Here is an 18,264-nt window from a genome sequence, read left to right on the forward strand (position 1 = left end):
ATTTTTTTAAATATAACATCCCTTTTTTTGTCCTGAAAGTTTTTGTTTTGTTTTTCTCAAACATATCAGGAACATAAAAGCAAATGAAAACTAAATGGTAGTTGTAGAAATAGAGAAAAATGTTAGTTGTGTGGTCCACAGCTGAAGTGATATTCAAGACCATTTCAAGTCTTAGCACTAGGGTGAACTGTATTTCTCAAGAACATTTTTAGATTGTATAATTTCTTTGTACCTATATACAGGGGTGGGATACGAAAGGATTAACTACCGGTTCGGGATTTACGAGCTTCCCTGCCTGCTGTAAGCCGCCTGCCTGTAAATCGTCATAAATCGTCATTAGCACGTTGCCTGCCGAGAAGCAGCCTTTGAAACAGCCCTCTTTTCTTGTTTTTTTTTTAACTGCAGCTGTGCCTCGTTCGGCAGCTGAAATTGAAAAATCAGGAAATAAAGATCAGGTAAGAGCCCGGGTGGTTGGGTGGGCAAAAACATCAGCAGACATAGAACCAGTTCTATGTCTGCTGCTCTTCAGAGCTACTGGTTCTACAGAGGTGGACAGAACCGGTAGAAACCCACCCCTGCCTATATAACACCACAGCTGCGAATCTGTAGGTGTATCTATAATATTTTGCTTTCTGAGACATACAAGCAAAGTGTGTACCATTTAAAGCTGGTTAATTGTTTTTTACATCTGAAGCAGAAAATGCAGGATTTTAACTGAGCTTCCTTGCAGTTAGCATTTAGTAATAGTTAAAAAATTAATAGTCTGCTTCTGTTTCATAATTCCAAGAAACTGCTCAGATCAGCTGCTTCCTTCTGCCTAATGATCTGAAAAGGTGAGAGAATCCTTTCCTGCATGATATTTTTCCAAGCTGCTCATACACAAGAAATTGCAATGACAGGAAAAACATTACCTAGGTACAATTCTCTAATGCAAATTGTTTAAAAACCATAGCATAAATAAGACAAATTTACTTTAAAAAATGGACATTAAAGATTGCCCTTGTCTTAAATGTAGCAAGCTCTCAAAAGCAGAAATATACACTTCACTGTGTCATTCACTTCCAAGATAATGCGATAGTCTTGTGATTTACTGATTATTCTGTTGCAGTCAGTGGTGGTATTTGAAATGCTGAATAGCATACATTTAAACTAATGCAAGGAATTAGGACATTGATTTATATAATTCAAATGTAATTAATATTAATAAACTTAACACAAGTGGATGCTACTCATGTATTTAATAATTTCATAACAAAAATGCCAATTTGATGGCAATGTATAGTAGGATATAGAGAGGGGGATGCTACTAAGTGAATGAAATGAAACAAAGTGCCATTTTAGATCCAACTAGAATACAATCTCAGTCTAAAGTCCAGTTAAGTTATTTTGTTGGATCAAAACAATTTTTAGCACATGAAACTCATCTTAATTTTGTAAATCTTGATCCAAAAACTGTGGGATTAGTTCTATATGTCCAAAGCAGCTTGGGATCTGTTCTCATCTTTGTTGTTGCATTCATGTATTCATTAGTGAAGAGTTTTAAAACACTTTGAGATAATGACACAGGAGAAAAGTCTATTTATTTTGGAATAGTAATTGCCAAGGATCAGTTAAGGATTAATTATTCTTCAACTAACTATTTCTTCCTCCTATTTTAAATTAAAAAATTGAGATAATAAAACATAATATGCCAATTAGTTTTGTTATTTATTTATTTGTTTTGTTTATTTACCATCTTATAGCAAATGACACTTGGTAGTTTCCAGCATTAAATCATTAGAATCCTAACACATATATATCTTTAAAAGATTACAAATAGAAATCAATTATTTCAGTTATATAGTAAGCAAGGTTTCATTTTCAAAACAGTGTTTGTACTTGAGTAATTAGAGCATCTTTCCAAAATTAATTTGATCCCCTGGCAGGTTGTTTCAAAAATGAAAGTACATATTGAAAATAAACTGCATATCAAGAGATTATCTTTTATAATTAACATTTTCATGAAATTCAATTTATGAAGCATTTCCGTGAAAGTAATTTCCTCATAATTTCTCAATCAATTTATCTATCAAAAAGAAAATACCCCCACAGAAATTTGTTTACAATTATATGGATTGTGTGGGTATGTTTACTTCTCTTCTGTCATGCTCTCATCATACACTAAATAATATATTATTTCTACATCATTTGAGAGTTAACATTGGCCATTATTTGATAACCAATAGGGGATAATTTTCATGTGGCAACTAAAAAGACCAAAGAAGTATTTTTTTAGTTGACACTAAAGTCTAATAACTGTTTAATGGTAATTGTTTAATAATTATTTAATGATTTAGTTTAGTTTTAGTTTACTTTATTGTCATTGCACTGCATACAATGAAATCAAACACCATCTTCAGTGCACATCATGGCCATGACCAAGAAAATAAACACAAACACACATCCTTCACCCTCCACACATTGAACTGGAAACCCCCAACACCGCACCAACATTGCACTATACAGCAGAATTCAAAAGAGCTATTGCCCTGGGATAGAAGCTGTTTTTTGGCCTATTTGTCCTCTTTTTTATTATTCTGTACCATCTGCCAGATGGTTCAAAAAAAGGGTTCCCAGGATGAGATGGATCTTTGAGAATGTTTTGAACTTTCTTAAGGCACGGGAGCTATAAAGCTCTTCCAAAGAGGGGAGAGGGCAACCAATGATCTTCTGGGCAATGGCATTAACCCTCTGGAGCGCTGTCCTATCTGCCACTGTGCAATTGGCAAGCCATACAGAGATGCAGTATGTTAAAATTCTCTCTATGGTGCAGCGGTAGAAGGTCACCAGCAGTTTTTCATTCAGTTGTTGTTTTCTGAGAAGTCTCAGGTAGTATAATCTCTGCTGAGCCCTTTTGACCAGTGCTGCAGTGTGAGCACCCCAGGTCAAGTCCTCTTTTATGGTAACACCCAGAAACTTAAAACTGGCCACTTGCTCCACTCGGTCTCCATTGATAAGCAAGGGCTGGATGTCTGATCTGTTCCTTCTGTAATCCACTATAAGCTCCTTGGTCTTATTGGTGTTGAGGACCAAGTTATTGTCTCTACACCATGAAAGCAACTGGTCCACCTCATCTTGGTAGGCAGATTCATCCACCCCGGAGATAAGTCCCACCACTGTTGTATCATCTGCAAATTTAGCAATAGTATTACTAGGGTGAGTGGGAATGCAGTCATGCACATAGAGTATAGAGTAAGGGACTGAACATGCAACCCTGTGGTGTACCAGTGTTAAGAATAAGGGCTGAAGAGGTATGATTACCTAATCTGACCCTCTGTGAGTGGCCACATAGGAAATCCATAATCCAAAGGCAGATTGAATTAGAAAGTCCAAGATCCAGAAGTTTAGGCACTAGTCTATGTGGAAGAATTGTGTTAAACGCAGAACTAAAATCCAGAACAAGCATCCTCACGTACCCCCCCCCCCACTGTTCTGGATGAGTCAGAGCAGTGTGAAGAGTGATGGCTATAGCATCCTCCATAGATCTATTTTGTCTGTATGCAAACTGATGTTTATCAAATGTACGCGGAAGACCAGAAATGATGTGCCGGCAGATCAATTTCTCAAGCACTTCATGATGATAGGAGTGAGTGCCACTGGTCTGTAATTGTTGAGGTTATTGATAGGAAACTTCTTTGGCAGTGGAACAATGGTGGAAGCCTTCAAACATGATGGAATAGTGGACTGATATCAAGACCGACTGAACATCCTGGTAAAGACTCCAGCCAACTGATCAGCACAGTCTTTAAGCACTCAGCCAGAGATACTGTCAGGACCGGCAGCCTTTCTAGAGTCCACAGCCCTCAGAATGCTCCTCACCTCCTGTTCCTCCACAATGAGGTGGGGGCTACAATTGGCTGGTGGTTGTATTTTATCTGTCTCTGATGTCTCCACTTCAAAGCAAACAAAGAAATGATTCAGTTCCTCTGCCAATGAAGCATCCCCTTCAGCAGGGATGACATTGGTCAGTTGATGGTTTGTAATTTGTTGAATCCCTCACCACACCTGCCTCATGTTATTGCTATAAAAATTATCCTTAATCTTCCTTTTATAATCAGTCTTGGCCTTCCGAATACCTTTCTTCAGATTTGCTCTGGCAACAATGTATCTTGCCCCATCACCAGACGTAAAGGCCTTGGTCCTGTCATGCAAGAGGCACTGGACTTCCTTGGTCATTCAGGGTTTCTGACTGGGACAGATCCTAATACGTTTATCCACAGTGATAGTATCTGTGCAGTGTTTGATATAGCACAGAACAGTTGCAGTGTGCTCCTCTAGGTCAGGGTGGTAAAAGATGTCTCAATTTGTGTTCTCAAAACAATCCTGAAGTTGTTGGGAAGCATCTTCTGGCCAAGATTTCACTGTCTTTATTATAGGCAGAGCCCGTCTCCTAAGAGGGATGTATGCTGATGCTAAAAGCAGTGACATATGGTCTGATTGTCCCAAATGCGGTAATTGTATAACCTTATAGCCATGTTTGATGTTGGTATATACTTTGTCCAATAGGTTTGCTCCTCTAGTAGCACGCTTAACATGCTGATAGAATTTGGGGAGCTCTGCTTTTAAATCAGCTTGATTAAAGTCCCCTGCTATGATATGCACAGAATCAGGAAACTTATTCTCTCTTCCTCTTCCTGTTCCTCTTTCTCTGCCTCTTTGTCCTTCCTACAGGGATAGTGATCCATGTCTCCCCCAGGGTCCTAGCTGCCTCCTTCAGTAGTTATGAGAAAGTATAAAATTGTCCGTAATAGCCTTTTCACATTTCAGTCCAATTTGTAACAAGGCTTGCCGACTATAGATGCTCCTTGCCCCACAGGATTCAATCAAGAAAACAATCCAAAACACACACAGAATCATACACATCATACACTGAAAGAAGGAGTGGTTTAAATGATTTAATGATTGTCATTATGCTTGTTTTAATATGCATTTGTTATTCTTGACCAACTAGGGTACTTAACCCCATTTTGTAAAGTTTAGAGGTATGAAGCTGGTCCCATTTACTAAGTGTTAGTGTGTGTTTTATGGAGTTTTCATGTCTTGGACCTTACTTAAATGATGAATTTAAGTGAGGTCCCAGATGTTCCCACAGACACTTGCATGCATGCATGGATGCATGCATGAATTGCTTAATGGTGCTATTATTGGAAAGGATTAGGTATGAATAATAAGCAGTCACTACATGAATTGCTTGCTTAGATGGCAGCTTCTAACCTACTTTACTTGAGCTCAAAAAGTTAAGCAAGGCTGGATTTAGTTATTTATTTTTTTTTGGTTCTAGAGATCACTAATAAGACAGATCAAACAATTACAAAAAACAAATTAAAAATACCAAACCTAGAAGATGATCAGCATCTTGGGTTATTGCCAAGAAAATGGTGGTCTCCATGAAGTTCATTAAAAGTTAAGATTAATTTGAAGAAGGAAATTTTACTTTTAAATGAATTAGTATGCAACAAATAGTGAAAAAAATCCATTGGTCCCCTATTGTCAGGGGAAAAATGTGTGTGTGTGTGGGAGAGAGAGAGAGAGAGAGAAACAGATAGAGAGACACATAGAGAGAAAGAATATTACTGAAAGCAGTATTCAAGAACTAGTAAGTTGTTTAAATAATTGCACAGAGCAATGGTTCATTTTAATATCCAGTGGAAAGGAGTCTTTTTCTTACATTAATTCACAGATGGAAAGATCACCAATTCTTTGGATTGCAACATTGTTCTGTTGTAACTGTTAGACAATCTCTTTGTGTTTTTCTTTGATAACCTCCATTTTCAGTCTCTGGACTTAGAAGCTTTGCCTGATTTTCATAGCTTTCAACAGATATATAAATAAATATAAAGGAAGGCAAAAACATTCCACACAACTTTGTAGTACAACTCGAGCAGTCACCAATGCCAGGAATTTCATTCTCTCAGGAGTTTCCAATAATGTTTTACTGATCACTTGCTGTAATTTGCATTTTTAACTTGTTACCGGAAGCTGCCAATTAAGATACTGTCATACTTTTCTACTAAAATCTTTTTGTATTTTTTCTGAGTTAAAATCTTTGCTGTAAGGTAAATATGTATTTACCTAGTCAAAAATGAGGGTAATTAAATAATCCCAATACTATAAAACTTTTCCCTTCAAAGGTTTCCCTTGTTTCTTTCTCCTTTTCATGGGCCTCCTGAGTGATGTAATCCCAGAGAACTGAGGAAGCATGATCATGTAGACCTGGAAATTAAGCAATTGGTTTACCTTGAAAAAGCTGAACAGGATCAGATCAGATTAACACTTTTATAAGTGAGCTCCAGAAAATCCCAGAGCTGTAGGCCATGGCCTCTTTCTCCTTATCAAACAATTGCCACAGGTCCAGGAGATGACTGGAGAACAATCTTACCCCGTTATCTAGGAACAATTAATTTTCTTGGATTTGAGAAAGTGAACAGGGTCCTTAGTGCAATCAGTGCGGCTCTCTGCCAATTAAATCCCTGTCTCTTCTGGCTTGTATAAGCCTCCAGGATGGTGATCACCAGGTGTCAGCCTTCAAGATCTTCTACTATTGCTTTGCATCTTTTGGCTGCCATAAGTAACGGGGGAGGAGGGGATAAGTCTGGGAAGAGAGCTGGAGGTGTTACATTCTAGTGTTGTGTAAATGAGGAGGGGGGAGTATAAATTCCTGTTTAGGTTTCTATTTCTCGCTTAGCTTTCTTTTCTATGCGCAGCTGCAAATCTTTATCAAAATATCCCAAGGTCAACGGACAGAGGCCTCATCACCACCTGAAGATGTCCACATGATCATATTCACAACTTTTAATTGGAAGAATCATTTAAACTATTGGGGGTGGGAACATTTCCATCACTTTGTATATGTGATCTGCGCGCCTAATTTCTCAGATTCAGAATTCTACTGTTGCTACCACTTCATTTTCAGTAAAAGGTATCTTTTCTCCAATTAAGGAGTCTAAGTATTTCTTTCTTGAATTTTGAATGGAGCACCACCTGACACCAGGTGCTTTCAGGCAATGATAAATTCATCGGGGTGATGGTGTGGTGATGTCTATAGGACTTTTTAAGGAGGTGCTGGTCCACCTCCTTCTTCAAAAACTATCCCTACATATCCCCTAGTTGGACAATTTTTGTTCAGTTTCTCATCTTCCATTCTAAAAAGATGGTTGCATAGCAGCTTCAGGTCCTGGATGAAATGGATTATCTGCAGCAATTTTTATGTTGTTTTGGAAACATGCGTTTTGCGCAGGCACAGAGACATTTGCGAAGGCGCAGAGGCGTTCTAACTCACCTCCTGCAAGCCTGCACGATCCTGGTTGCTTCAGCAGCTGCCATGTGGCACTCTTCTGTGCCGCGCAAAGCAGCTGCGCTTGAAATTCAGAGGATAAAGGTGAGTATGGGACAGTGGTGGGATTCAAATTGTTTTACTACCGGTTTTACTACTACCCAACAGCAGAGTGGTGGAGAGAACCGGTTCGGTCTCCGCTGCTCATCGCTGCTACCGGCTTGGCAGAACCGGGCCGAACTGATAGAATACCAACACTGGTTACATTACCTGGTTATCCATGCTGAGAAATGAATAGGAATCTTTCAGTTCTGCTAGTCTTCTCAGCAACTTTTTATAGCTTCAACCATGGTGACCTTTTGGATGGTCTAACCAGAATATGGCAGTGGGAAGGATTGACTCTGAAAAGCTCTGAACTGTTCTATCTTGCAGCTGAGTTTAGAATAGAGGTGATGTGCTCTTATTCCTTTAATATGACAGGCAAACTATTAAATACATGATAGCACTATATGAAATGTTTTATTTAATTGATTCAAAGAATAAGTGTGGCCCTGACTCATAAAAAGTTGTGGAATTTACTTGGATAAGTAACTAAGTTTAGAAGTTGGCATATTTTTAATCCTCATGAAATTGACCTTGTATCCCATTATTCTATTAAATCATAATATGAAAAATGACAGATGTTGTCTTCCAAGGACGTTGATAGCATTTCCTCAGTTTGCTATTAATACCCATTTTTGTATCTTTTCATTCTCCTGAGATTGTTGAAAGTCTGACTTCTGCAGGGAGACAGTGATGAGTCAGATGAAGAAGAAGCAAACTTAATTCACTCTAGATGTCAGATGAGAGAATTTGATAAAAAGAGTTTTGGAAAGCCAAATATAAATTACACAGTTGCTAGGTAAAGATGGTGAAGGTTTCAAATAAAGCACATTATCACAACATTGGGCAGGATCTGGGCAATTATTCTTTCAAATTAAGTTTTTGAGTTCAGAAAGCAGAAAGTTACACAGAGTTAAGTCAAATTTATGGAAGTAATAGATTCCGGAGCTTATTATGTGTCTCACAGTATCACTGAGCATACCTCAGTGGCTTAATGGGTGCTTTGGGAAGAGCATCAACCTATCTAGACTTCTACATCAAAGAATAGCATAGGTTTTCAGCCAGCCAGAACATTCAAGCGGGCTGTCAGAGAAGGCAGCTTTGCTTAGCTTGCTAGCTCTTTCCTGAGTTGACATGAGACAAGATATTACCATATAAATGAGATAAGGTCCTAGGTAATTGCTGACTGAAATAGGGGGAAAAACTGAAGTGGATTGCCTGTGTCCAGAACTATTAAATGAACAATTCCATTTTCTATCTCTTCCATCCCCCCCCATAAATCTGTATAATTCCTTCTGCCTCTATCTCTATTTTGGCATTTTCTTCTATATCGTAATGAAAAATATGAATGCAAAATAGTAACAACAACTCTGATGAAACTGTAGTATGGTAGATTAATAGGAAGATAAAAGTCCAAGCTCATGCTGCCAAAACCTACAGGCGAATTGGTTAAATATTGGCAGTGTGGTTTTAACAGGCAGAAGTATTGATTTGGGAGATTTTAAGCATGAAAAAGGGAATGGCTTGTTTCTGGGAGGCCTCCCATTCCTTCTATTAAAACCTCTCCCCCTCATCCTCCCAAAATAAAAAGGATGAGAAGGAGAAAGTTAGACAGAATTGCCAAAAATTCAGCCACATTCCTTCTAGTGATATGACAGCTTCACCAAATGGCACCTTCAGGTCTAAAAAGTGTCAACAGACTGAATTATGCCCTGGCATAATTATTTCCCATCTCTGCTTAAAACACTTTTTAGTTCACTTGTAACTGAAAATTTGAATGTGGCTAATGAAATTTCCATATAACTTTTGACTTTGCTTTCCAGTTTGTTCTTTTTCTGTTTAGGACCAAATAACAAGAAAAAATAGATAAGAGAGGGCAACAACAGGATGTCTAAAATCTGAAGATGAGGTCACCTTGTACCTCTGATCTGATGATGGTACAAAGTCCTTGGTCTTCATAATTTCTGGTAAAATTGCTTTAGGACAGAGGAATGAGTAAATTTAGAAAACAGAGCTCTTTAAAAATAATGTATTAAAATATAGTTCTAATTAAGCAGATGAGATACTGAAAATATATTTTCAGGAGGATGGAGCTTATAAAAATATTACCTGTTAAATGTAATCTAAAACTAGAACATCCTGAAACATGGTACTTTACTTTATCTTCAGTAAAAGAGAATGAATGGAATTATAGATATACTGTAGACACACACACACATACACCTGTGTCTCAAGTCCCTTTATAAGGTGAGACAGCTTGAAGTTCATTGCTTTATAAACACTGAGTAAAATTGGTCACTGTAATGGAACGTGTGGATGATTTTGAGGAATGTGGGGAAGTGATGCTGCTTATGAAACAATCAGACAAGAGAGGCATGTGCCCCCAGTGGCTTAAGGGTCAGAGAAAGAAACTTAGGAAGGACTCACACTAACAAATCAAATAATTAAATGTGGTGATGGGAAGTTTGTACTTTCAGATTTGCAACATTCTGTTAATATAAGGTAACGGTCAAGGTAAAGGTTCCCATGCATGTGCTAGTCGTTTCCGGCTCTAGGGGACGGTGCTCATCTCCCTTATAAAGCCGAAGAGCTAGCACTGCCCGAAGACGTCTCCGTGGTCATGTGGCCGGCATGACTAAATGGCGAAAGTGCACGGAATGCTGTTTCCTTCCCACCAAAGTGGTCCCTATTTTTCTACTTGAATTTTTACATGCTTTCGAACTGCTAGGTTGGTAGAAGCTGGGACAAGTAACAGGAGTTCACTCCATTATGCAGCGCTATGGATTTGAACTGCTGACCTTTCTGATCAACAAGCTCAGTGTCTTAGCCACTGAGCCATCATGTTCCTTTTAATATAGCCTTACAATAATGTAGAATTAATTCGTCTAGTCGTGTTTTCTTTCTGGTTCAGCTGGAGGACTGACAAATACCCTACATTCAAAATACATCAGGTTATTTATTTACAATGTCAAGTAAAGAACACAGTACCTTAAAAAACTAACAGATATACTATGGCATCTAAAGTGGACTATAACCTATTTTCTCAAACTGTTGTCATCCAAAGTGACATGTTCAGAAAATAACCAGTCATGACTAACAAATTGATTTGCCCATCTGATGGAAAATCTTGCACCAGGTTACATAGTTCCTTCAGGTATTTCTCAGAATTATTTCAGATTGCAGGTTAGATCAACATGCTTTTGGAAAGTTGTTTCTCAACCTGGTGTACATAATTCAAGCTGTTCACAATGACAAGTCCTTTTTGACCTCTTCAGTTACAATGCTGCTATTGCTTTTGACACTTTGGATGGTGTTATATTTTCCATGGTTGAGACTTTAGTACAGCATGATGCTTGCTAATATCTCAGCATTCTCTATACAAACCTACTCTAGTAAATCTTCAAAGCATATAACTTTCTAGCACTGGTGATGATTTTGTTTCTTCTACATTAATTAAGTTACCTATTGTAATTTTAAGTAATGAATAGATACCCAAGGACTAGTGAGTGGCATCAGTACATATAGTTGTGTCCAGAAGAGAAAATAAACATTTAACATAGAAACTTTATTCTTCTGAAGTTGGGTGGTTTGCTTTGCTCACATCCATTAGGAAGCTGGTCAGAAATTAAACCTCACAAAACCTCACTGAAGGCTTCCACTGACTGAATTTATTGTATTCTCAAAAGTAATCCATGACATGGAACTGAAAAAAATGTTAGGATTGTTCAGGAACAGATCTGGTAAAACAACTGTGTTGTTTAAAGGCTCCAGAAGATAGAATAAATATTAACTCCTAGTAATTAGATCTCTTGTATAAGACAAGAAACGGTAAAACCATTTGTAGCCCACACCACACCTCTACATCAGCATTCAATGAAAAACATTGCACAAAAGCAGATTCATCAACAGATAAGGAATCATAGAATTAAAAAAAATGTTTGTGCAAGCTGCTGATCCCAACCGTCTGCTCGGTACACAAATCCAAATGAAATCATTCCTGACCAAATGCTGTCTGGGATGATTATATTGGAGTGGAAGTTTGATACAAACTGAAAGGAGTTTGCCAAGAGAGGTAAGGGAGTTAAAACCCGATTGTCAAAGAACTGATTTGGAAATCAAAAATTCAGAATAGGGGGTGGGGGATCAGGAACCTCTGAAGAGAGCAAATTGAGGGGATGTTTAAGGGGAAGATAAGGTGTATGCTGCTTGATAGCTCGGAGCCAGTAAAAGAAAATGAAATGAGGAATTCTCATACAGGGAGAGTTTGGAACAAGAAACAGAAGAGCAGAAGCACAAATCAAAATTGTTAGGAAAGATATAAACATGAGTTATAGAATCAGATGCAAGGAGGAGGTACTGTGGAATAAGGGGAAGGAGGGAAGCTGAAGAAATTTGATATGGTGTCATGCCAAGAAACATGAAAAAAAGAGGGGGATGTAAAAGAAATCAGCATCCTGAGAGATAAGAAATATTAAATAAAGCTTGGGTTTTAAAAAAACTACTAAACAACCAGCAAGAAAGAATGAGCAAGACATCAAAAGAAGGAAACATGGAGCATTTCCTCCTGCAATAGTCTACCCTTCTGAAGTTTTGCCCTTCAGCTAACAGGGGAAAAGGCAGCAAGGGATGTGTCTGCAAAGGAATACCAAGTTTGGGTTGTGGCAATGCTCGGCCAATGGAGGACAGAGAGGCTGGTAATATCAGCAGTGAGGGGATTATGCAATGGATTTATGGAGGAAGGACCAAGGCTTGTAGCAGCAGGGAAGAAAGAAATTCAGAGGGATGAGTGAAAGCGGTGAATTCAGGAGCAGGTGGAGAAGAGAGAGAAAATTACTATCTTGATTTGGGCATTTGCCAACTGAGAGAAAAGAATTTGATTATTTAAATAAGAACTGTGCCTTTAAAATATATTTAGCTAGCAAGTGGAAGAGAGAATGGTAGAATTGCTAACTCCCAGTGAGGTTCTTTGCAAGGCAAGAGAATTTATCCCAAATTCAATACTTTAATATTTAAAGGTGTTCTTGCAGGCATGTAACGTTTGCATAAGGCTACTGTCTCTTTATTGCAAGTAATGAAGCTCTTTTCCTCTATTTACAAGTAAAGGTTTGATAGAGTTTATTGGATTTTTGGAGGGAGGAGTGAAATTGTCTCTCTTGCTGGTTAGAAACTTGGCACCAGCTTCTTCTTTTTTTAAAAGTAAAATTGCAAATAACCTAGAGAGGACTCACTTGGAGGATTAGAGGAGCCAACATCTTAAACCCTGGACACCTTCTGTGTTAAAATAGAGTTACACCATTATGAGAACATATTCCAGTATGGTGCTTAGAACTGGGTTCAATGAGAGGTCACACCAAGGCAGAATAGCATGGAATTATTCCTTCCTATTATGTAAAATCCATATTTCCCAATTTCCTTTTTCAACTTGTTTTTAAAGCTATATATTCCTGCACTCAGTTATCATCTAGCCTATAATTAACTAGCTGCCTAAGTACTCTGTCAAGGAGTAATATGTCTAATACTTTGCTGAGCTCAAAATATATTATGTTTACTAAATTCCCAGAATCTTCAAAATGGTATATAAAAAGAGAAACTACATACCAATGTCTTAAAAACACAAGTAAGTTGCCCAGTAAAAATGAAATAAGGTTCACATGGCAGGGCTTTTATTTGACAGATCTTGACAATCATTACAACTTTTTCAAGGTGTTTGATGTTCTGCTATAGAATTTTTCCATGCATAGATGTCAAACTGAGTGGTCTATAGTGCCCAGGTATTCATTTTTTCCCTTTTTGAAAATAGAAGCAATCTTCATTCTCTTTCAATCATTTGTCATTTCATCCTATCTCCAGGAGTTTTCAAAAATTATATTTAAAAGATCAGCCTAATCCATTTGAAATATCTTCAGTAACCTAGGGGATGTAAACCATCTGGACCTGAAGATTTGGACTCATTCAAAATAAAAAGGTATTGGACACCATGTTTTTATCATCCTCAAGCTTCCACTCTTCCCTATAATTCTTTCCTTACCTGATGGAACATCTGCCCCCATTGCTGGAGTAAACTGCAACAAATGAAGAGTTACCAGAGGAAGACTTCTTGGCCTCCTTCATCAACCTCAATTCTTTCTTTCTTTAATTCTCCTTGTCAGAAATTTAACCAAGTAACATCATTTTGAACAGCAACCAAAATCATCCAAAAGACAGGTCTAAGGTTCTTGTTAAGATTGAAGCTATATAGATTGGGCAGAGCACTAGATCTGGACCAGGAAAATGAACTTTAAGTATCTAACTAACTAGGAAACTAACTAGTAGTCTTGCCTACCTTCTTACCTTGCAAGGCACTCTTGAGAATAACAAATAAAACGTGTTTTGGAGGAAGGAAACAATAAAATAAAATGAACAAAAATACCCACAAATGATAATAGGAAGTGAAATAACGAAATTGTCTCTGAAGAATAAAACCAAGCCAAAAACTCAGCCGCTTCACCGAAGTATGAATTATTCTGTGAGTGAATGGATAGCTGAAGCTACCCAGGCATAGACAGTTGAAGTTAAGAACATTTGAAGGCAAAACAAAACAAAAGTTAAACAGTGGCTGTGTGAAAGAATAATCAACAATCTGATTAATTTTTCAGGAGTTCCTATTTTAAAATGTTGTTATTATAATGCTTCAGGCATTAAATTTGCCAAGCAGACTATTATAGGAAATAATCATAATCTGCAATCATTGAGAATTCATAGAAACCTAAAAGAAGTTATATATTATGCATTGTATCCAGGGGGGGGAAGAAAAATGCCATAAAAACACAAATGAAGGAAGGAGAAAGAAATTATATAATTTTCTCATGTTAAATCTCTCTGCCACATCTCCTCCAGCATTTTATAGATGAAAAGAAAAATTCTCTTGTGTCCTTTGGACATTTCTTTCTTTTTATACCACTTATCATTTCTTTGCTCTGCAAATGGCTGTCCCAGACAGGTTTTGGGGTGTCAAAGGGTTAGTAAACATATCATTTCATTTTATTTTTAATTACAGAAGCATGATATTTACGATTAGAATGGCAATTTTCAATGCATTCACTGAGGTTCATTATTTGGATGGGTGGTTATGAGATATATAAAGGTGAGTCATGAAAACATGTGAACAGTTGTGATGTGTGGCATACAGAAGATTGTTTGTTCTGAAAATGGATCTCACTCCCTCAGGCATTCTACTGAGAAAGAAAGTCCTTGTGCTTATCTTTAATGTTGGGTGTGGGGAGGAAGTCCTGTGATAATATCTGGGTCTGCTATTTTTTTAAAAATTTTGTTCTCTGGGGTGCTTTAGAATTTATTTAGAATTTCTCTAGTGGTATTTTGAACTCACTTTATTGTTGGAGGTAGTGCAGGGTGACACTGTATTTTTCTTTCTGTATTTTTCTAACCGGGGTCCTTGGTGCTCTCTGAGCTTGATTCTTTTCTTGCAGATGTTTCATTACCCTAACTAGGTAATATCATAAGCGCTAGCAAGCTCAGAGATCACCAAGGACCCTCATTTCAACCCTGAACTATAAATATTCTCCTTTATTTTTCTATTAATCTGAAGTACTCCTGGTTGCCCATCTTTCCCCATCTGAAAATGCCCAGTGGGAAAAGTTTTTTTTCCATAGCACTTAGGATTTAAGCATCAGAACTTAGAATACACATCACTATAGAGGTAGGTATAAGTGAAAAAGAGAAAACTCTCAAGAAATGATGCAAGAACAATTAGAAAGCTCTTGCAAACTATAACTGTACAAAATAACACTTCATAGTTATTGGGAAATGGCAGAGCAGAATTCCCAACCTGTAATCCTGTAGGAGCTGCACAATTCCACAATTCTCAGTTACCATGTCAAAACAGATATGGAAGTTAGCAGGTTGGGTAAGCCTGAGTCAAAATTTTCTGAATTCTTTTCTGACGGTTGTAAAACTTAAAACCCCATCATCATTGGAGTCCTTGATTCTGCTGGAACCAATCCATTGAAACCACATCATCCTTTGCCCTTCAGACAAAAGTTCCATTTTGCTTATATTTAGAAGCACTGGCTTGGCAGAATCCTTCTATGGTGATATGACCATGAGGATCAGCTGTTTGGGTATTTTTATTCCTTAACAAGAAACCTTCAAAGTTGTTAATATGGCTGGATGAAAACGATATTGATCCCACATTTGGACAGCCACCCAGGCCGCAAACTTATCGTTGGCAGAGGATCTTACACAGCTTGCTGGCTAAATAATGTATCTGCAAAATGCAGCAGAAATCTGAGGTTCAGAGTTAGTTGTTTTGGAAATAACCCCTAGTGTTTCTAATGCATTTTGTGGCATCTGCAATACACATCTCCTGAAGTGTGAGATAATCTAACATGGCACACTGAGTTATAAATAGAATGATGAACTCTTGTAAAACCCTGCCTGAAAGGCAAGACTTCTATCTCTTTCTCTCTCCCCATCCCCCACCCCATGTTCCTTCTAACTTTTGGTGGAGATGCCTTTACGACTGATAAACTCCTCAAGCCTGATTTTGGGGTCCTTGGAAACTCATGCCAAGCTGTCCATTTTCATGTTTTACATTTGATAAAATGATAAAGGATACCAAAGAAAAGAAATATTTTCTCCCTCCTCTAAAATAACCGAGTGTTATGTTGTGGAATCGATTGTCAGTGACTCAAGAAGACCAACAATTCATCTAAGGCAATTTAAATAATGGCATTGCTGCCAGGATGATGTGCAGACATGAAGCGTATAACAGTTAAAAATAGATTCTCTATATTAGATCAATTAAGTCTATATAATAGCACTATTAAGAAGAGGTTTCAATAGCTGGATGAAGTTCCTCAACTCAGTGATTCCAGGAAAAAAGAGGTACACAATCTTTATGTTCTCTGCATAAGCACTGGGAACGCACTAGAAATAAAAGAGAGGAATTCTCAGTAGTACATAAAGAACAATAAATTAGGATTATCAGGGGAAACATATACCTCAGAGGTAAATTAAATACTTTATAAGATGAAAATACAGGGGTGAATAATTGAACTAGTTTGGAAAAAAAATCAGGGACCAGTAAGTAGAAAGACTGTGTCTTTGAGATTTTGGATAGCGGCTGTCAGGCTGAAGAAGCAACACTAGCCAGAAACTAAATATTCAGATTGATGTGATGATGATAAAATAATATACATTTATAAATCCCAAGAAAGGTGCTTTGAAAAATTTATTATGTTTCCACTGGCTATAAGCAAGTTGTACAAGTTACCCTATCATTTGAAGAGACTAGCACTAGCTCAATACCCCTGAAGTAAGGTCATCTGAAATGAAATTCATTGAACTTTAATATATGGCTTTCATTATGTCTACGTGATGAGTATTATTAATTACTAATGATAGGCCACGAGAAGGTTCAAAATACCTTCTATAAACAGAAGATTTTAGAATACAGCCTGCAAAATAGAATGTAGAATGGGCCAATATATTTGAATGGTTAGTTCTATCCCCAATTCATTGTGTAATTTAAGTGACAGGCTTTGATTTATTCAAGGTTCTATTTTGAATGACATTAAGTGTAACTTTTTAACTTTCTAGATGTTACTTCCTGTGTAACTCTATAACTTTTAAGAGATAAATCATTGGCTATAACAACTAGAAAATACCACCAAACTAACATTGGAATAATTTACGTTTCAAGAAGGACATAAAATTAACTAAAGCAAGAAAGTATTGAGATTTTCCCATTTTCTTGTTTTATAATTTGCATTTTCCCTTTAATTTGTAAAACCTCAGTATTTTTTTTGTATATCCAGTAAAGCATCTTTTTCCAAACCATTCTCCTGTCATTAGTAATTCCACTTTTGGTACTTTCTCTGTCTTGTCAGAAAAAATTTGTTCTATATCTGTCATTCCCCCATTAACATCTTTTGGATTATCCATAAAACAATGCATAATTTCTGATACCAGTAGTATGTTTGCATGTATGTATTTCTTAAATGCTCATTTCCCACTGAGATTTTATTGTAGTTACTAATTTCTGACCATTCTTCAAAGATGCCACTTGTATGAAAGCAATAAAATATTGGACGAAAATACATACATGGTTGGAAAAGATGAGTAAGCAACACATAGACTTTTGAAACCAGAAATATTTTTGTTGGGTATATTGCCAGAATGATATGACAAAGGGACTGTATATTTAATTTTGCATGTATTGACTGCTGCAAGGACTGTAATTGCACAATGAGAACACCCCATCAGATGAGGATGTAATTCGGAAAATACTAGATTGTGCAGAGATGGATAGATTGACATTAAAAATAAAAGATAAAGAAGACAAAGAATATTACTTAACATAGAACAGATTTTATGAGTGGCTAGAGATAACAAGTAGAAATTAGGCAAAGAAAGATTATTGTTATGTAAGAATTAAATACAAAGAAGGTTGACAATTAGAAATATGTTGATATAATTAATAGAATTACAAATAAGCTAATACAAGAAACACAGTGAACATTATTTTGTTACACTATCATCATTATTACTAGTATATAGGTTGATATTTCTGTTTGTTTTTTCTTTTTCTTTTTTGTAAGTGATATGCCCTGACAATACACTGTATTAAAAATGTTTATGAATAAAAATAAAACATATATTCAAAGATGCTATTTCATGTTTCTGATTTTATAACATGCTGTGTCATTTTTTAAAGTCGCAGTATTAACTGACATCAAAATCAGGCTTTTGTTGTTATTCTAGTTAGAATCTTTAGTCCTTTCCAGTGTTCAGTTACTAAAATAATAAAGTAGCTTATTTTGTGGTGGCTAACAACAGCCAGGAAAGCCAGA

At 36.9% G+C, this 18,264-nt stretch overlaps 1 long non-coding RNA gene across 2 annotated transcripts in view; it reads left to right on the forward strand.

Moving 5' to 3' along the window:
* Positions 1 to 231: 231 nt before the first annotated feature.
* LOC148133461 (uncharacterized) overlaps positions 232 to 18,264 on the forward strand; it is a 43,229-nt gene continuing 25,196 nt past the window's right edge. For both annotated transcript variants that reach the window (XR_015747409.1, XR_015747411.1), the window contains exon 1: positions 232 to 455. This is a non-coding gene — a long non-coding RNA (uncharacterized LOC148133461). The remainder of the gene's footprint in view (positions 456 to 18,264) is intronic.

Source organism: Notechis scutatus, chromosome 1 (genome assembly GCF_049901735.1).
Source record: "Notechis scutatus isolate UNSWTSFEM ecotype Mainland chromosome 1, rNotScu1.2, whole genome shotgun sequence".
In the NCBI taxonomy this organism is placed as follows: Eukaryota; Metazoa; Chordata; class Lepidosauria; order Squamata; family Elapidae; genus Notechis; species Notechis scutatus.